This window comes from Pan troglodytes, chromosome 1 (assembly GCF_028858775.2).
Source record: "Pan troglodytes isolate AG18354 chromosome 1, NHGRI_mPanTro3-v2.0_pri, whole genome shotgun sequence".
NCBI lineage: Eukaryota > Metazoa > Chordata > Mammalia > Primates > Hominidae > Pan > Pan troglodytes.
Genome location: NC_072398.2, coordinates 229,993,232 through 230,006,827, shown reverse-complemented (window position 1 = coordinate 230,006,827; position 13,596 = coordinate 229,993,232). Strand labels below are relative to the sequence as shown.

General features: G+C 50.0%; 1 protein-coding gene across 2 annotated transcripts in view; it reads right to left on the bottom strand.

Moving 5' to 3' along the window:
- CFAP74 (cilia and flagella associated protein 74) overlaps positions 1 to 4,216 on the bottom strand; it is an 88,853-nt gene extending 84,637 nt beyond the window's left edge. For both annotated transcript variants that reach the window (XM_024355833.3, XM_024355834.3), the window contains exon 1: positions 4,073 to 4,216. The gene's annotated coding sequence lies outside the window, so the exon portion shown is untranslated. The remainder of the gene's footprint in view (positions 1 to 4,072) is intronic.
- Between the last annotated feature and the right edge of the window lie 9,380 nt (positions 4,217 to 13,596).

The following is a 13,596-nucleotide window of genomic DNA, read 5'->3' as shown; positions in this document are numbered from 1 at the left end:
GCCTGGCCAACATGGTGAAACCCCGTCTCTACAAAAAATACAAAAATTAGCCAGTCGTGGTGGCGTGCGGCTGTAACCCCAGCTACTCGGGAGGCTGAGGCAAGAGACTCCCTTGAACCTGGGAGGAGGAGGTTGCAGTGAGCCAAGATCGTGCCACTGCACTACAGCTTAGGCGACAGAGCAAGACTCTGTCTCAAACAAATAAACAAAACCAAGTCTTTTGTTCAGATGACATCCTAGGGAAAGTTAAAGAAAACCTACAGGCCGGGTGCGGTGGCTCACGCCTGTAATCCCAGCACTTTGGGAGGCCGAGGCGGGCGGATCACGAGGTCAGGAGATTGAGACCATCCTGGCTAACACGGTGAAACCCCGTCTCTACTAAAAATACAAAAAATTAGCCAGGCGTGGTGCAGGCGCCTGGAGTCCCAGCTCCTCGGGAGGTTGAAGCAGGAGAGTTGCTTGAACTGGGGAGGTGGAGGTTGCAGTGAGCTGAGATCGTGCCACTGCACTCCAGCCTGGGCGACAGAGCGAGACTCCATCTCAAAAAAAAGAAAAAAGAAAACCTACAAAGTAGAAGACAATCACAGCACGTAACCCAGAATTTTACTGTCAAGACCATGTAAGGAATATCCATGAATGGATAAAGACAGACAGCCCCACAGCAAAATGGGCAAAAGACTTCAACAGGCACTTCACAGTTAAGGGCGTGCCATGTCCCCTAACACGCGCATGGGTTCGGAGGACCAGGACATGGGTTGTTTGGGGAAGGGGGAGATCATCCTGCCTATGGCCCCCTCTGGCTGTGCGAGTCCTCTCCCAGGAGCACACCCTACAGAAAATCCCACCTGTTGTGTTAGCTTCCCGGGGTCGCCATAACAAAGTACCACAACCTAGGTGGCTTCAACAACAGAGTTGTCTCCCGGTTCTGGAAGCCATCGTCTAAAACCGAGTTGATGGCAGGGCCATGCTCCCTCTGAAGGCACGAGGGAAGGGCCTGTTTCAGGCCTCTCTTCTAGCTTCTGCTAGTTCTGTGGCTTGTGGCAGCAAAATTCCAATCTTCATAGGACATTCTCTCTGTGTGCATTTGTATGTCCAAATTTCTCCTTTTTATAAGGACACCAGTCATACCAGATGAGGCACTCACCTTATTCTAGTATGTCCTCCTCTTAGCTACTTACAGGCATCACCGTAAGTCCAAATAAGGTCATATTCTCAGGTCCTGAGGCTTAGAGACAGTCCCGATGGCCACGGTGCCACTGTGTGGATCAATCTCTCACACAACCCCGAGGAGAAAAAGACAGAGGCGCGCCTGATGCTCTTCCTCTCCCCCTTCCCTTCACTGTCACAGTAGGTTCCCTGGGTAGGGCAGGTGGAGCAGGATCCACAGTGGCCCAGGCTGGGCTGTCGGAGCCTGGCTGGGTGAGGAGGGTGAGGGTATGTGGCTGAGGCTCAGAGCTGTTTGCAGGCGGCTGGCTGGGTGAGGAGGGTGCCGGTGTGCGTGGCTGAGACTCAGAGCTGGATGTCAGAGCCTGAGAAGAAAGAGGGCGGCCCCAGGTGTGGTCCAGCAGAGGGTATCAGAGCCCAGGCAGGAGAAGAAGGTGTCCACCATGAGAGCCTCCCAGGCCAAGCCTGGGAGTGATGACATATTTGCATAGCTTCCAAATACCTCCTACAAAATGCTTGTGTTTTTGTTTTGTTTTTCATTTTGTTTTTTTTTTTTTTGAGACGGAGTCTCGCTCTGTTGCCCAGGCTGGAGTGCAGGGGCGCAGCGTCGGCTCACTGCAAGCTCCGCCTCCCGGGTTCACGCCATTCTCCTGCCTCAGCCTCCCGAGTAGCTGGGACTACAGGCAACCGCCACCACACCCGGCTAATTTTTGTATTTTTAGTAGAGACGGTTTCACCGTGTTAGCCAGGATGGTCTCGATCTACTGACCTTGTGATCCGCCCTCCTCAGCCTCCCAAAGTGCTGGAATTACAGGCGTGAGCCACTGCACCCGGCCAAAATGCTTGTTAATTACGAAGGAAAAAAGAACTTCCCAGTGGAGATGTTGGCAGATACCACCTTAATCAAGAGCTCAAAGTGAACATCATCAATAACGTGACAACGTGACCACCGTGAGCCACTGACTGGATGGAATGAACAGGCCACAGTGTCACCTCTGTGACTTTCCTGTCCGAGACGCGCAGTGGGAATCTAATCACGAGGACACAGCAGACGAAACCAAATGGAGGGACTTTCTCCAAAGTAATTGGCCCATGACCTTCAGAGGTGTCAGGGTCACGACAGCCAAAGCAAGGCCAAGGAATGTTCTGGACTGAAGGGGAATAAAGAGGTATGTGAGAATTCAGTGCAAAGTGACTCTAGGCTGGATCCTTCCACGCTGGGGCCCTGATGCAATCAACTGGCAAAGCGTGTTTGACAGGCTGAGGGGTAAACACGGCACCAGGCCTGTGTCCTCTGCTGACTCGGGCCACGTGTGGCTGTGTTGGAGAATGTCCTCGTTTGTGGAAAATACACCCTACAAGGGTGGGGGGCGACAGAGCGTCATGAAGGCAACTTACTCTCAAATACTTCACGAGAAGTTTTTTTGTGCTGAGCTTGCAACTTTTATACAAGTTTGGGATTGTTTCAAAAAATGTTAAAGAATGTATGTGGTATTACATCAAGTTTATATATATTATTAAACTTATATAAACCTTATATAATACCACACATATTCTTTAAAATTTTATATAAACAAATTTATATAAAGTTGAAAATAAATGAAAGTTGGCTGGGTGTGGTGGCTCACCGCCTGTAATCCCAGCACTTTGGGAGGCGGAGGTGGGTGGATCATTTGAGATCAGGAGTTCAAGACCATCCTGGCCAACACGGGGAAACCCCGTCTATACTAAAAATACAAAAATTAGCCAGGCATGCTATAATCCCAGCTACTTGGGAGGCTGAGGCAGGAGAATTGCTTGAACCCAGGAGGTGGAGGTTGCAGTGAGCCGAGATCGCCCCGCTGCATTCCAACCTGGGCAACACAGTGAGACTGTCTCAAAAAAAAAAATTTAAAGAATATATGTAGTATTATATGAAGTTTAATATATATTATTAAACTCACATAAAACTATATGTGGCATTATATATAGTCTATATATTTATATTATATATTGTTTATATAACACCACATATATTCTTTAAAATTTTATATAAAGTTTATATAAAGTTTAAAATAAGTGAAAGTTAACTATATTGTTTAGGGACACATGCATAGATAGTAAAACTAAAGAAATTTATATACCATCTTTAAAATTTTATATAAATATAAAGTTTATATAAAGTTTAAAATAAGTGAAAGTTAACTATATTGTTTAGGGACGCATGCATAGGTAAGTAAAACTAAAGAAAAAGTCAGCCATGGTCAAGAAGAGCGGGTCTGTGAGTGGCATGGGGGAGAGACTTTGGGGTGCTGATGAGGTTCTATTTCTTAACTTGGGTAGTGCCTACTGATGTTTGATTTATAACCAATCTCTAAGTCGCACATGCGCATTTACGCACCATCTTTATGCAGAGAATATCAGTCCATTTCTTTTGAACTGTGGGCCCTACAGCAGGCCTGCTTAGTACCTCAGTACCTGGCTTATGCAGATAAAAGGAGTATTCCTTTAAGAAAAACAAAATACCAGAGGCAAATCAGCTTCCAAAACTAGGTTATACATGCTAAAACTAAATGACTTTGGGGCTATGGACCATGCTCTCCTTTTTAGCTAGGCAGACACTCACGAGTCTTAACTTTTCACCAGACAGGCTGGCCCTTGATTTTTGTTTAATGTTTTTGTAAATGTGTTATAATAATACTTTATTATAACATCTGCTGCAAAGTCAGGGGCGGGTCCCTCAACAGAGGCTGTGCCAGCGCCGGGGTTCCCTGAAACGAACCAGGGACTAGAACTATTAACAAAGTCATTTTTCTGGCACAGCTTTCTGGGAAAGGCGTTTCATATGGGACGGAGTTCTGCCTGGGGGGCGGGGGTCAAACCCTTCCAGCTCAGCCCCAGGGTCAAACGCATCCGCCCCCACACCCACCTCTGGCTGGCCTGGGTCCCAGGTTCTCGGGCTCCGGAGGCACAGACACCCCGGGCTGCTCAGGCAGGCGGCGGTCCTTGGCGATTGCCTTCCGCTGCGCCGGCGGCGTGGTTTGGGGCGGGCAGCTCCATGGCAACGGAAGACTCCATCGTGGCCGGAGGGGGAGCCTCGCCCGTTCTGCTCCCTGGCTGGAGCGGGTGGTTTGGTCCGACCCACCACCGACCGCGCAGGCCGGGGCCGGGGCCGGGGCCGGGGCCGGGGCAAGGAGGTCGCGGGCCCCGAGGCGCGGCTGAAGGGCCAGGCCACAGGCCGCCGGGCGGGGACGTCTCCGGGGTCCCAGACAGCCAGGCGTGGCCCAGGGCCAAGCCTTGGAGGTGACAGACAGACTTGGGGGGCCTGGAGGAGCTCAGCACCGGCGCGCTGGCCCAGAGGACCGGGGCGGGTGCATGATGGTTTGGAGTCGTTTGTCAACCTAAAAAACGAGGAGGTTTCCCGTGAAAATGGGGATTTTCCTCTTCTCTTGCAAATGGAAGATCGGGCTGGGCGCGGTGGCTCACACCTGTAATCCCAACAATTTAGGAGGCCGAGGTGGACGGATCACTTGTGGTCAGGAGTTCGAGACCAGCTTCGCCAACATGGTGAAACCTCGTCTCTTCTAAATATACAAAAATTAGCGGGGCGTGGTGGCAGCTGCCTGTAATCCCAGCTACTCAGGAGGCTGAGGCAGGAGAATCGCTTGAACCCAGGAGGAGGAGGTTGCAGTGAGCCAAGATCGCACCACTGCACTCCAGCCTGGATGACAGAGTGAGACTCCGGCTCAAAAAAAAAAAAAAAAAAAAAAAGACTTCTGAATGTTATGTTCCAGCAAAGGCTCCAACTGAAAAATTATAAAAGTAAATAGCAAAGTCAGTGAGCTATGATGGTGCCATCACACTCTGGCCTGAGCGAAATCAAGACCCTGTTTCAAAATTAAAAACAGCAAAAACCCGGCTGGGCACAGTGGCTCATGCCTGTAATCCCAGCACTTTGGGAGGCTGAGTTGGGCAGATCACTTGAGGTCAGGAGTTCGAGACTATCCTGGTCAACATGGTGAAACCCTGTCTCTACTAAAAATACAAAAATCAGCCGGGTGTGGTGGCGCACACCTGCAGTCCCAGCTACCCCAGAGGCTGAGGCAGGAGAATCGTTTGAACCCGGGAGGTGGAGGTTGCAGTGAGCCAAGATTGCGCCACTGCACTCCAGCCTTAACGACAGAGCGAGACTCTGTCTCAAGACAAACAAGCAAACAAAAAACAAAACGGAAGATGGGCCCAACATGCCAAGCCGGTTCCGACATTCCCCATTGCCTTTCCCACAGTCCCCATCCCCCACTGCCCAGCCCATCTCACTGTGCATCCTGTTACACCGGAGCCTCTTCTCGCACCGCTGGCCCGTGGGGGCCGTTTGCAATGGAGACATGGGAGTGTGAGGAAAGGGAGTGGTCTCTCACTGGGCCACTCTATGCCAAGAACTGGGCTCACGAGTGAATTGGACGCGTCCCCTACCCTGGCAGTCTTTCAGCCCGCCATGTGCAGGGCTTGCAGGGTGGCCGGCTACTGATGCCACAGTGAGGCCTGGGAGGTCCTTTGGTTTTATCCTGGCCCATAACCTGATCCATCAGAGGCAAGACACCTTGCAGAATGCCCAGCACCCGTGAGAATGGCTGTGGAAAGTAGCTGGGTGACACCACAGCACCTCTGCACTCACCCACCTTCCGCAGTGCCAGATTGCTTTCCTCCTCAGAATCTGAGGAATAGAACCAAGCCACCATTACCAGCCCAGGTTCGCTTTTATAAGAGAGATTATACTTCTTCCCGACTCCACGGAAATGATAGGGCTTCTTCCTTATCAACTTTGCCTCCCTGGACCTTTCCCAATGAACTGTTAATATACTTTCTAGGAAAGGGCCGGGCGCGGTGGCTCACGCCTATAATCCCAGCACTTTGGGAGGCCAAGGCAGGTGGATCACCTGAGGTCAGGAGTTCGAGACCAGCCTGGCCAACATGGTGAAACCCCTGTCTACTAAAATACAAAAACTAGCTGGGCGTGGTGGCGCATGCCTGTAATCCCAGCTACTCGAGAGGCTGACACAGGAGAATCACTTGAACCTAGGAAGCAGAGTTTGCAGTGAGCCAAGATCACACTACTGCACTCCAGCCTGGGCAACAGAGCGAGACTCCAACTCTCTCTCTCTCTCTCTCTCTCGTTCTCTCTCTCTCTCTCTCTATATATATATTATACTGTCTAGGAAAGAAGGAAAGGACAGTGACAGCCTGAGAACAGCCCCGTGTCCATGGAACCGGTTGGTTAAGGAAGCTGTGGAACAGCTACACGATTGAGGTCAGCTCTAAAGAAGGTATAAGGACCATTTATTTCTATGTTCTGCTGTGGAGTGACTCCAGAACATATTGTTGAGTAAAAAAAATTGAGCCAGGCATGGTGGCTTGAGCCTGTAGTCCCAGCTACTTGGGAAGCTGCAGGATGGATTGCTCGAGCCCAGGAGTTTGAGGCTGCAGTGAGCTATGATTGTACCACTGCACTCCAGCCCTGGCAACATAGTGAACCCCATCTCAAAAAAGAAAAAAAAATCTGGCCAGGCGCAGCGGCTCACGCTTCTAATCCCAGCACTTTGGGGGGCAAGGTGGGAGGATTGCTTGAGTCCAGGAGTTTGAGACCAGCCTGGCCAACATGGTGAAACTCTGACTCTAAAAAAATGCAAAAAAAATTAGCCGGCCATGGTGGTGCATACCTGTAGCCCCAGCTACTCGGGAGGCTGAGGTGGAAGGACCTCTTGAGCCTGGGAGATTGATGCTGCCCCGAGCTGTGATCGTGCCACTGCACTCCAGCTTGGGTGAGAAGTGAGATCCTGTCTCAAAAAAAAAAAAAAAAAAATCAAGATGCAGAAAAGTGTGTATAGTATTTATGTAAGAAGGAGCAGCGGCAATAAGAGTATATATATTTTTTTACATTAAAAAGGTTACTATCTGGGGCAGAAGGACACAGGAATAGAAAGTAGATCTCTTTAAATGTGCTTACATTCAGTTATAGAACTGTGTAATTAGAAAACCAAAAATAAATCAAAATAGAAAAGCATCTAAAACTTGGAGACAGAATGAAACAAATGAACCTAATTGTATGGCATGTGGGGGGGTTAGCCATACAAAAAAGGATAATTTTGAGTGACTTTTTATTTTTATTTTTAGACAGAGTCTCGCTGTCTCACCCAGGCTGGAGTGCAATGGAGTGATCTTGGCTCACTGCAACTTCCGCCTCCTGGATCCAGGCAATTCTCCTGCCTCAGCCTCCCAAGTAGCTGAGATTACAGGCATGAGCCTCAATGCCTGGCTAGTTTTTTGTATTTTTAGTAGAGACGGGGTTTCACCATGTTGGCCAGGCTGGTCTCGAACTCCTGAGCTCAAGTGATCTGCCCGCCTCGGCCTCAGAAAGTAACTTTTTCAAAGAGACAATGTCTGGCTCTGTTCCCCAGGCTGGAGTGCGGCGGCTCCATCATGGCTCCCCGCAGCCTGCACCTCCTGGGCTCAAGAGAGCCTCCCACCTCAGCCTCCCAAGCAGCGGGGACTACATGTGTATACCACCATGCCCAGCTAATTCATTTCTATTTTATTTTATTATTATTATTTTTTGAGACAGAGTCTCGCTCTGTCGCCCAGGCTGGAGTGCAGTGGCGCAATGTCAGCTTACTGCAAGCTCCACCTCCCAGGTTCATGCCATTCTCCTGCCTCAGCCTCCCGTGTAGCTGGTCATTTTTATTTTTATTTTTGCAGAGATGAGGTCTCACTATCTTTTCCAGGCTGGTGTAGAACTCCTGGCCTCAAGAAATCCTTGAGTTGCAGTGAGCTGAGATGTGCAACTGCACTTCAGCCTGGGCGACAGAACAAGACTCCATCTCAAAAAAAAAAAAAAAAAAAGAAAAAGAAAAAACAAATAAGTAATACAGGTAAGGTGGTTAAGTTTTGTGTATATTTTACCACATTAAAAAGTTTTAATCAGGCCGTGCGCAGTAGCTCACACCTGTAATCCCAGCACTTTGCAGGGCCAAGGTGGATGGATCACTTGAGGTCAGGAGATCGAGACCAACCTGACCAACATGGTAAAACCCCGTCTCTACTAAAAATACAAAAATTAGCTGGGCGTGGTGGTGGGCACCTGTAATCCCAGCTACTCGGGAGGCTGAGGCAGGAAAATCACTTGAACCCGGGAGGCGGAGGTTGCAGTGAGCCTAGATTGTACCACTGTACTCTAGCCTGGGCAACAGTGCAAAAACTCTGTCTCAAAAAAAAAAATTAAATCAAATAAAATGTAAAATTGCATTCCTCAGTGGCAGTAGCCACATTGCAGGTGCTGAGTAGTCCTCCGTGGCCAGTGGCTACCCCAGTGGACAGCACAGACATGAAACAAGGACCCTCATTCCTGGGATTGTGCTGGACTAGAAACGGTCACCAGTCCCGGTGCCAGGAGCACCCAGACCATTGTTTCTTCCTGCCATTTCCCTTGAAAAGAAACCATGGCTTCTTGGAAAAATGACGGATTTCAGACATGAGGCAGAAAACATACAAGATGACCCCAGAACATCTCATCATAACAGCAAGCAGGAAAATTAACACAGATTCTAGTTTGTCTCGGAGGATCCATTTGCCAGTTTGAAGGGGCTCTCACTGGTGAAAGTAAGCATCAACTGAGTATCAAAAGGAAAAGTAAATTGCAGTGGATTGAAGCACTTCAAATATATTAGTGTCCACGAGTTCATTTAAAATAAACCAGCCTGGGCGACACAGTGAGACCCCGGCTCTATAAAAAATAATTTAAAAAAATTATCTGGAGCCGGGCGAAGTGGCTCACGCCGGTAATCCCAGCACTTTGGGAGGTTGGGGCGGGCAGATGACAAGGTCGGGAGTTCCAGACCAGCCTGGCTGACATGGTGAAACCCCATCTCTACTAAAAATACAAAAATTAGCCGGGCATGGTGACAGGTGCCTGTAGTCCCAGGGACCCAGGAGGCTGAGGCAGGAGAATCTCTTGAACCCGGGAGGTGGAGGTTGCAGTGAGCTGAGATTGTGCCATTACACTCCAGCCTGGGTGACAGAGTGAGACTTTGTCTCAAAGAAAAAAAAAAAAAATGCTGGGCACGGTGGCTCACGCCTGTAATCCCAGCACTTTGAGAGGCCAAGGCAGGCAGATCATGAGGTCAAGAGATCGAGACCATCCTGGACAACATGGTGAAACCGTCTCTACTAAAAACACGAAAATTAGCTGGGTGTGGTGGTGCGCACCTGTGTTCCCAGCTACATAGGAAGCTGAGGCAGGAGAATCGCTTGAACTCGGGAGGAGGAGCTTGCAGTGAGCTGAGATCGCACCGCTGCACTCCAGCCTGGTGACAGAGCGAGACTCCGTCTCAAAAACAAAAAAAAAACTGGGTGTGGTGGCATGTGCCTGTAGTCTCAGCTACTCCTGAGGCTGAGGCAGGAGGGTCGCTTGAGCTCCGGAGGTCGAGGCTGCAGTGAGCTGTGATCATGCCACTGCATTGCAGCCGAGCAACAGAGCGAGACCCTGCCTCTAAAAATAAAATAAAACCCTCACCGGCCACCTTTGGAGGGTGCTGGATACTAAGTTACCATTCCAAAATGTTGTGGCAGCCTTAGGGGCGCCACTTCCATCTTCACTGGAGCGTGGATTTGCGTTCAGCTGTGAGGCGTGCAGGGAGCCTCCAGCCTTCAGCCGTGCCGCAGGGACCGGCAACAGCGTTTGAGCAGAGCACACTCTCTGGGCGGCCCCTGGCCCATGACTGAGCACGCAGGGGCACTGGGCAGCCCTGGCCCCTGAGACGGGACTCCTGGTGGACACTGGGCATTCTCTGCTGCAGAGCCCTGCCATGCCCCTCCACTGGGTTGGCCAAAATGTTGAGAGATTTGCATTGCAGTCGGGCTCTCCCAGCCCGATTCTGTTTCCTCCCAATTTTCTTTCACAGACGTTGGATGGGTATTGTGGCCTGAAGGCTTTCTCAGCCCGGTTCCCCAACTCTGCCTTGATCTTTCATAGGTGTGAGCTCTCAACAAGTCTTTTGCATTCCTGATTTCATTGCATGGTCTGCTTACTGGAGGGCACAAAGAGGCACAGGTGGTGCCAGGAATGGTCTGAGAAGGCAGATGGTACGATGGGGTTTGGAGCTGCATCACTCACTGCCCAGCTGGCAATGGGATCCCATCCTGCGTGGCACATGGATGCCCTGCACGAGGTAAAGCTCTCCCTGTAGTGCCCTGGGAGGACGGTGGCTGGTGCAGTGGTTCAGGCATTTGAGAAAGATGTGTGCTTGGGAGGGTGCCCAGGGTGCGTACAAGTACAGCGTTCTGGCCAATATTAAGAACAGTACAGGGGTCTGGCTGATATTAAGTTGCATTAACACTCTAGGCCGGGCGCGGTGTCTCACGCCTGTAATCCCAGCACTGTGGGAGGCTGAGGTGGGCGGATCACGAGGTCAGGAGATCGAGACCATCCTGGCTAACACAGTGAAACCCCATCTCTACTAAAAATACAAAAAGAAATTAGCTGGGCGTGGTGGCGGGCGCCTGTATTCCCAGCTACTCGGGAGGCTGAGGTAGGAGAATAGCGTGAACCCAGGAGGCGGAGCTTGCAGTGAGCCGAGATTGTGCCACTGCACTCCAGCCTGGGTGACAGTGCGAGACTCCGTCTCAAAACAACAGCAACAACAACAACAAACAAACAAACAAACAAAAACCCACTCTAGAGAGGCATCATGAAAAGTTTCAGACAGTCAAACAGCCATCGAAACTAAGCACGAAAGCCAGAGAGGTCCTTGTCCCCTCCGTGGCAGAAAAGGAAATGCTGGAAATCACGACGAGGCATGGAGAGTTCCAGTAGTTGAATTTCAAAGACGACCAACTCTCAGTCAAAGCCAGGTTGCTGTCAAGGCCCAGGTCTGGGTTGAGATGAGCTGGTGCCTTGATACGTGGGGCAGGGATATCTGGGTGGATGCTCCTGAATGCTTTGGCTGCCCAGATTCTTCTGAAACCTCAGAGCCTGCAGAGGAGACTCGTGCCTCCCGAGGAAGAGCTGGCACCCTGTGCCCCCCACCCCCTAAGTATAGGAAGACTGCAGAGTCTTCCCAGAAAGACAACAGGGCTCCCTTCAGGGCCTGTCCCCACCCTCCTTGGCTGCCAGACTGGTAACGAGGGGTGAGCTGCAACATAACCTAGGTTGAATACAATTTATTCAAAAAAAGAAAAAGAAAATCATACCAAGATGGCCAGCAGCCAAACTGATGAAAACGAGAAGGCAAAACTCTTTACAACCATGAGTGTAAAGACACACATTTCATAAAGTGCAGCAAAGAAACGGCAGCAAACTTCCTGCGAGAAACCATGAAGCCAGAAGACAAGAAGCGACTTGGAAGTGCTGGGAGAAGAAATGGCCAGACGAGCCCCAGTGCCAGGACCCCAGCGACCGCGCCCAGGGAGAAAATGACTTTCCAAAGTGAAGGCAAGTTGATGCTGTGTGAATCCTATCTCAGTACAGCTGGTTTGTTTTTTGCGTTTTTTTTTTTTTGAGACCGAGTCTCGCTCTCGTTGTCCAGGCTGGAGTGCAGCGACGCGATCTCAGCTCACTGCAACCTCCGCCTCCCAGGTTCAAGCGATTCTCCCGCCTCAGCCTCCTGAGTAGCTGGGATTACAGGCGTGCTCCCCCACGCCCGGCTAATTTCTTCTTGTATTTTTAGTAGAGACGGGGTTTCACCATGTTGGCCAGGCTGATCTCGAATGCCTGGCCTCAAGTGATCTGCCCGCCTCTGCCTCCCAAAGTGCTGGGATTACAGGTGTGAGCCACTTCACCTGGCTTAATTTAATTTTGTTCTTTAAATGAAGGTAAGTTTCTACTTCCAGCCGAGATGGAGTAACAGGGACAGGTTTGCCTCACGCCTGAAACAACTGAAAGACCCAGCAAAATATTTGAGACAACAGCCCCCAAGTGATGGGACATGAGGGAGCCACGGGCAAGATCCTGACAGCAGGGAAATGGGTGAGGTGAGCCCTCTGAGGACACCAGCTACTTGCCTAGGAAGGCGTCCCGGCCACCACACAGGAAAGGGGAGCCAGGGTGGAAGGGGAACCAGGGTGGGGCGCGGCCCGTACAGAAACAGGGCCATATCGCCAGCATTGCAAACTTTGTTTCTTCAAAAGATACTGTTGTGAAAATGCATCAGCAGGCCTTAGACTGGGAGAAGGTGTTTGCGAAACATATATCCAACAACAGACATGCACCTAAAATATAGAAAAAACTCTTAATAATAAGACAGATTGACAACTTCATTTTTAAAAACATTAGGCTTTTAAAAGATTTGAACAGACACGTACGTCACCAAAAGCTACTCAAATAAATAAGCACATAAAAAGATGCCTATTAGCCATTCAGCAAATGCGTGCCGGCCAGACGAGGTGGCTCACTCCGCTAATCCCAGCACTTTGGGAGGCTGAGGCAGGAGGGTTGCTTGAACCCAGGAGTTTGAGGCCAGCCTGGGCAACGTAGTGAGACGCTATCTCTATTTAACAAAATAAAATAAAATAAAATAAAAATTTTTAAAAAGCTGGGCATGGTGGCTCACTCCTGTAATCCCGGCACTTTGGGAGGCTGAGGCGGGTGGATCACTTGAGGTCAGGAGTTCAAGACCAGCCTGGCCAACATGGCAAAACCCTGTCTCTACTAAAAATACAAAATTAGCCGGGCGTGGTGGTGCCAGCCTGTAATCCCAGCTACTCAGGAGGCTGAGGCAGGAGAATCATTTGAACCTGGGAGGCGGAGGTTGCAGTGAGCCGACGTCTCGCCACTGCACTCTATCCTGGATGACACAGTGAGACTCTGTCTCAAAAAAAAAAAAATTAAAGAAAAGAAAGTGCATGTTAAACCCACAATGACATACCTCCACACAGTCATAAAATGGTCAAACTTAAAGACTTCCAATGTCAAGTGTTGATCAGCATTGGAGCAACTTAAACTCTCACATACTACTGCAGGGAGTACAGAGTACAGCCACTTTGGAAAGCAGATTGGAGGCCAGGTGCGGTGGCTCATGCCTGTAATCCCAGCACTTTGGGAGGCCGAAGTGGGCGGATCACCTGAGGTCAGGAGTTCGAGACCAGCCAGGTCCAACATGGTGAAACCCCATCTCTACTAAAAATACAGAAATTAGGCGGGTGTGGTGGTGTGCGCCTGTAATCCCAGCTACTCGGGAGGCTGAGGCAGGAGAATCTCTTGAACCCGGGAGGCGGAGGTTACAGTGAGCCGAGATCACGCCACTGCACTCCAGCCTGGGTGACAGAGTGAGACTCCATCTCAAAAAGAAAAAAAGAAAGAAAGAAAAGAAAGCAGATTGGCAGCTTCTTACCAACTTAAACATACAGTCCCCTTGAAACCCAGTAATCCCACACATATTTATTCAAAAGAAACGAAAACATGTG